This window comes from Dama dama, chromosome 17 (assembly GCF_033118175.1).
Source record: "Dama dama isolate Ldn47 chromosome 17, ASM3311817v1, whole genome shotgun sequence".
NCBI classification, from domain to species: domain Eukaryota; kingdom Metazoa; phylum Chordata; class Mammalia; order Artiodactyla; family Cervidae; genus Dama; species Dama dama.
In genome coordinates, this window is record NC_083697.1 from 31,583,821 (window position 1) to 31,590,906 (window position 7,086).

At 41.8% G+C, this 7,086-nt stretch overlaps 1 pseudogene; it reads right to left on the reverse strand.

The window, feature by feature from the left end:
• Positions 1–2,710: 2,710 nt before the first annotated feature.
• Positions 2,711–3,911, reverse strand: LOC133071897 (nucleophosmin-like; annotated as a pseudogene).
• Between the last annotated feature and the right edge of the window lie 3,175 nt (positions 3,912–7,086).

The following is a 7,086-nucleotide window of genomic DNA, read 5'->3' on the forward strand; positions in this document are numbered from 1 at the left end:
ACAGGAGCCTGGTAGGCTGCCATCTATGCAGTCGCACAGAGTCAGACACGACTGACGTGACTTAGCAGCAGCAGGGTCTTTGTTGCCATGTGTGGGGTTTCTCTAGTTGTGATGAGCAGAGGTTACTCTTTGTAGTGGTGGTTGGGCTTCTCATTGCAGCAGCTTCTCTTGTCACGGAGCACAGGCTCTAGGCATGTGGGCTTCAGTAGCTGCAGCACTCAGGCTCAGCAATTGTGGTCCATGGGCTTAGCTGCTCTGCAGCATGTGGAATCTTCACAGACTGTGGATCGAACCCATGTCCCTTGTACTGGCAGGTGGATTCATATCCACTGCACCACCAGGGAAGTTCTAGACTCTGTTGATTTTTTAATTAGGAAAATTCACTATATTGGGGGCATAATTAAACCTTTTATTTTTAAGTCAGAAGTTTCTTGATTTGAAATGATCCAGAACAAGTTGCAGAGTTATTCAAAGTTTAGTCCTCCCCCACAGGATAGCTCAGACCTCATTTAGCCACTAGCTCTTTCATGTTATGCAACCCTGGGTCTTGTCCTCAATGAGAACTACCATATGGCTCCATCCTGTCACATACCATCATGCCTCAGACCAGAAAAGAAAAACATGACCATGATTCTGCCTGATCACAGATCTTCAACAATGCCCTGGGCTCTTCCCTCCAGAAGTGCAGCTGGCTGAGGAACCTCTAAGTCAGCCTTAGACACCCAGGCACCCACTGTTAATCTCCAAGCACAACTGAGCCCTTCCTTTTTGTTTTACCACTTAGTGGAGATTCATGTTTTATATTTATTTATTGCCATTTTTTCCCAGGTATTTTATAGAAGAAATGAAAGAGTGCTGCAGCTGTGTCCTCTGAGAAAAACTGGCAAAGATAAGCCAATCCTTGAGGATGTTACATTTGACCCCGACAATGAAACCAAAGATGGTAAAGGATCCAATGACAGCCTCAGAAGGGCAGCAGGTACAGGTAGAATCTCCCTCAAAGTGTGGCCTTTAGAATGATGCAAGGTAGTCCAAGGGCTTCCCTGGTGGCTCAGAGTGTAAAGAGTCTGCCTGCAATGCAGGAGACCTGGGTTTGATCCCCAGGTCGGGAAGACCCCCTGGAGAAAGGAATAGCTACTCACTACAGTATTCTTGCCTGGAGAATTCCATGGACAGAGGAGCCTGGCAGGCTGCAGTCCATGGGTCACAGAGTTGGATATGACTGAGCAACTAACAGATACACAAGGTTATCCAAAGAGATGGTTTCAAGCTGTGCTTTCCAAACCATCTATGGTGGAAAACCCTTACTTTCCCTCTCCCACTCCATCATGGACTGATCCTCTTGTACAATATAATAGCAATACTAGCTGACCATATGATCTAAATTTGCTTCCAGTATGAATGTACCAGGGGGTGGAGTGGATTTACCTTTGCAGTATGATACACATGTACCTGTGGGACCAAGGACAGGTTGTCTGAAATCTTCTATAGTCAGTTTTTTAATGCCTTCCTCAAGGATCACTGTAAGGTTTTGATTTTAAAAATCCAAGTGAATTGATTACATATTAGTATCTGGCAGGTAGTGGGTTACTTAAATATTAACTCTTGCCTCTATTTCTAGGGCTGTCTTCCTAATATGTTCTAAAATAGCAAGCCAGCTGGCATCTATTATAATGGATTGTGGACCCATTCTGATTAATTACTGCTCATGCCTTTGAGGTCTGATAAATATTTTGAATATTATATCTGTCTATTATGTTCCTTGTGCAGAATATGTTCAACGTTATAGTGGTGAGTATTAGAAACTAATAAATTATAAAATGATGAATTGGTACATAGCTTATCAATTCATCATGAGTGTGGATCATGTGAATCAGCCTTCAGAATCTAATCAAACTTACACATACTAATAGAATCAAGTTGTTGAACTTGCAAAACTGAGAAGTTTCTAGGCCACAAAACCCATGGAGATGGAATTCAACATTCCCCTGGGTCTACCCTCTAACCATCTTAGTGATAATTTAAAACACAAGGAGAGCCTGGGTGGAACCACAGAGAAAGCTGATTGACTATGAGAGCCAAATTCTCCCTGTGCCAGGAAGAGTTCCTTCTGAATATGGAGCGGGCTTTTATAATAGAGGAGTGGTCTGTGGGTACTTCTGGTGCTAATATTCTGGACTCTTACTCCCTGTTTTATCCAGACAAGCCCTGAAGGGAACTCTAGAAATAGATGCAAAGCGAGAAGAAACCAATGAATTTGACTCAATGCTGTGTAGCGCTTCCCACGGAGAAGGCCATGGCACCCCACTCCGGTACTCTTGCCTGGAAAATCCCATGGACAGAGGAGCCTGGTAGGCTGCAGTCCATGGGGTCGATAAGAGTCGGACACGACTGAAGCGACGCAGCAGCAGCGCTTCCCAGAGCCATCTTTGCCTTTTCTCCAAGGCCACGATCTCCTGCCTTCTGGTCCGAAGGCAGCTCCCTTCCTGTGGCTGTGATAGTTGGTTCATCCTCCGCAAGAAGCAATCCCTAGGCCATGTCTGTAATGAAGCACTGCCAGGCCTTGGTGCTCTAGAATTATTTTCAACTAGTCCTCAGCCTGATACATGGCAAAACCAATTTCCCTATCTGCTTTGTTTTATTCTTAAGGGAAGCTCAACAGGAGGACCAAACAACTTGGATTTATACTTTTCCCACAATTCCTGACCTCTTTTTTTTTTTTTTTTACTTTATTAAAATACTGAGTTTATTTCACATGTATATTTTTGTCTCCCCACCATTTCCATCTGTCTGACCACCACTACTACTATTCCTATCATAACATTCCATACATACTTAAAACCAAGCAAAGGGTGGAGTTCCATCTTTAAAAACTAAACAGGCATTTTGGACAACACATTCTTGGCAATGGAACGTGGACAACATTTATCAGAGATGGTAGGGAAAGTTCTCACTCTGCATTATAAAAAGGACAGCCAGATATCAACTGTTACAGAAATGAAATAAGACAGAAAATTTTTAACAAACTGTTTAAACTGTTTTCTTAAAGAAACTTCCTCCACTGCCAGAGATCTTGAATAGCCTCCTGGTCAGTCATCCGGAAACAATTCTTCACATAATTGATAAACTTGGCTTCCACTTTGGGAAGGGAACCCCTTTTTTCTATACTTGCTTGCATTTTTGCTTTAATGTCTTCTAAAGAGCTAGGCCCTTTCAGTGCTTTAGGTGTTTTTTTCCTGTTTTTTGAAGGATTCTTGACCTTTTGATCTTGGTGTTGATGGTTTTGAGTCTTTTCCATTTTGGTTTGATTTTTGTGCATTTTTGGCTGGAGTATTTCATACAGATTTCTTTACTGGAGCTTTTTCTTCAACTTCCTCATCAAAATCGTCACCATCATCATTGTCTGCATCATCATCATCGTCATCTTCATCAGCAGCAAGCTTTGCTTTTTTCTGGGGAACCTTGCTACCACTTCCAGGGGCAGAACATTTTCCAGATATACTTAGGAGTTTCACATCCTCCTCCTCTTCATCTTCTGATTCTGCATCTTCCTCCACAGCCACTAAGTGCTGTCCACTGATATGCACAGCCCCTGAACCACACTTCAACCGTAAGACCACAGGTGGTGTAATTTCAAAGCCCCCAAGAGAAACCCCTGGCTGTACAGACATTTTCAAAGTTGCCAGTGTTACTTTAATTGGACTGCCTTCATAATTCATCACCTCTGCTTCAACAATGTGTAACTCATCCTTTGCTCCAGCCCCTAAACTGACCGTTCTTAAAGATAACTGGTGCTCATTTTCATCATTATCCGCCTTGAAGTGATAATCTCTGTCAGCCTTTAGTTCGCAACTGAAAAGATAGTTCTGGGGCCTCGAGGAGCTCATGTCCATGTCCACTGAATCCTCCATGGGTTGGCGGCATGCACTTATGTGAAGCCGGACAGAATTAAACGACTACTATTCGAATGAGCAGCCGTGCAAGACAGAATCACACCAGGGATTCCTGACCTCTTTAAATGGAAATTCTCATCAACCAGCACACCGGGCTGGCGAACTGAGCACAATGGAGATGTGCTGGAATGATGTGAAGCCCTGGCATCATTATGAAATATCGTCTCAGGATTCTTTCCCTGCTCAGGTTCTGCATGCAGAAGAAAATTTTCTGAAACAGCCAAGCATAATCTCACACTGCAGTTCTGAGAGCTGGCCCTGCGTACCTGTAAAAGGATTAGCAAAATCTTCGCCTGTCAGGGTGAAGCTGCAGAAACCGCATCTCAACCCCGCTTTTCAGCTTCGCCTTATCCTCACCTGGCTTGGCATAGCTCAAAGATTAAAGGATAAGTTTCAGCTTGCAGCTGGTTGTCTGACTTACCACCTGAGTTTGGAGTGTTTGAAAATTTTATCCACAGAGGCCACAGTGAAATTCCACCTTCAGGTTTGGCTTGTGAAGGCAGAACAAAATTCACTGTGGTTCAAGTTACTAGCAGATTTTTTAATGCCTTGGAATATTCTGATTGTATAATGATTTCTGCTTATTAAGAATGATTCAGCAATAAACAGAGGTCCATTTCCCTGTGCATACAAAGGCCTCTTTCCTACTTTAACTTAAGGGATATCACTTAGAGTAATTTTCATACATTGTGTGTTCCACAGTTTAATGGGCACTTCCACACACAGTACCTCACTTCACCTTCATGACAAGCCCTGAAGTCAGATAATTTCCTGTCACTGGGAAGTTCAGAGCATTTACTGTCTTGTCACAAGCAATTACAAGTCACTGCTAGAGTTGATAGTCAGACCTGGTTCTCCTGACTCCACTATTATGACTCCCCTGCTGTCAGTGTGAGACTAGGTGATCCGACTCCCGACTGAGGTCCATGATGCAGGATGGAGGGGAAGAACCAGGACTCTGAGAGAGGACAGCTGACACCCTGAAGCTCACGTGACTCTGCCCATCACGCACACAGACTGCGTGATGATGCCGGTGCACAGGGGTGACCAACTCAGCTGCCTGGGACTGTCCTGGCATTAGCCCTGAGACTCCTATGTCCTGGGAACACCCTCAGTCCTGGCAAACCAGAATGGTTCGCGAAGAGTTGGACATGACTGAGCAAATTTCACTTGAGGGAGTTTACCAAATGAGGACGTCCGTATTTGTGCTGGCACCTTGTATATTGGTACTCTTTTGCCTTGGCTCATAAGTAAACAACTTTTTGTTGTTGACGTAAAACTTTGCCATCTTTGATTTGAAGATTAAGACTCAGAATAGTTGTTTGGCTCACTTAACTCTTAACTCTGTCTGGTAATAACCTGTGAGATATGCTGCATTTCTTCAGTGTTTCGCTGCTAAGAAAATGGTGCTCCCAGTCAAGGCTGATTGACTAGTAGTGCTTTTACCTTTTGGATTTAATTTGGCCAGTGAGTTAGCATGACTAATTCTAATTGATAATTTTTTTTTTCTCTCATGTACTTTCTTCTTCTTCTTCTTATTTTTAAATGTATTAGCAATCTCATTCCTGGGCATATTCTGGACAAAACTATAAGTCAAAAAGATACATGCATCCCTGTATTCACAGCAGCACGATTCACAATAGCCAAGACATGAAAACAACCTAAAGGTATATTGGCAGATGAATGGACAGAGATGTGGCACATATATACAATGGAATGTTACTCAGATATAAAAAAGAGTGAAAATAATGATGTTTGCAGCAACATGGATTCATCTAGAGATTATCACACTAAGTGAAGTAAAAAGAAAGAGAATACCATATCGCTTATATGTGAAACCTTAAACTGGCACAAATGAATCTAACTACAAAACAGACAGATTCATGGACATGACTGGGACAGAGGTTGGGGGTTGAAGTGGGAGATGGGAGTTAGCAGACGGAAGTACTACATATAGGATGGATAAACAAGGTCCTTCTAATTGATAATTCTGAATTAGGTATATAGATTTTAAGGTGGACCTACAACATTTAATATATTACACTGAGAGAGGTATCTGTGGGCAAAGCTTATGCCAGGTTTTGAAAAGAAAATTTTGCTCATATCTGTTGTCTGTAAGTATATTTCATGATCTGAACAGCTTTTCAGATTTGAAAAACCTGCCCTACTGACTGAGTCCACAACAGTAAAATCTCCTTTGTGTAAAATAAATTTGCTTGGAGGTGAACGTGCCAGTGCACTTCCAAATAGTGTAAAAAAATAAAATCCATCCTGGGTACTCTCCTATCAATAGTCAGTAAATCCCAAAGATTCCAGCACCATTGTATTATTTTCAGAAAAAGTTCCTTGACGTAGTTAAACAACTACTTCAGGAGAGTGAAACACTTGCCAAGTAAGTGAAAACCCTTAACATTTTGAGAGCCAGAAAGAGGCTGGACTTCAGTTCCCTTTCTCTCTGCACTGTATGCCTTTGTGTCACGCACAGCCTTTACAACTGTATGAGACAGTCCATAATCTGTTCACATGCAGAGCTAGCAAATTTTACATATCTTTCTATCCCTCAAATATCTAGAAACCATAGTTATCCATACTCATGTTCTACATATCCTTGACTCCTCTTTTCTAATTTTAACCTTCTATTCCAATCTTTCACACTTTCCTGGCCTTGTTTTCATTTATGTTTAATTACATGTTTTCTACAAATTACATCAAGTCTCTGTGTTGTGAAGTGTTAATAGAAAATCAATAAATACATACACACACATCCCTAAAATTGCAGAGCAGCTAAAGAAGCACAGAATACATTTTTACTGAGTCATGCTGAGCTGAACTAACCTGATATATTTTTATATCCCCAAATATAAGATGGATAAGAAAGCTTTCAGTCATTTTCCATAGGATTGGCTATCTTGTCTTTGTTAGAGCTCTACTCATGGTTTGATCATTACAGGTTACCATGTTTCTTTTCAAAACTTGACTGCAAAGGGTGAGGCTTTTGGCTCATTGAAAGTCTTGAAGGCATGAGGCATATCAACTCAAGGCATAACTTTTGAGCCAGACTATTTATCTGAGGGCACAAGAGGCTGTTATTTACCACAGACTAAGCTAAACAACAGGCAGAAAAAGTCTGTTT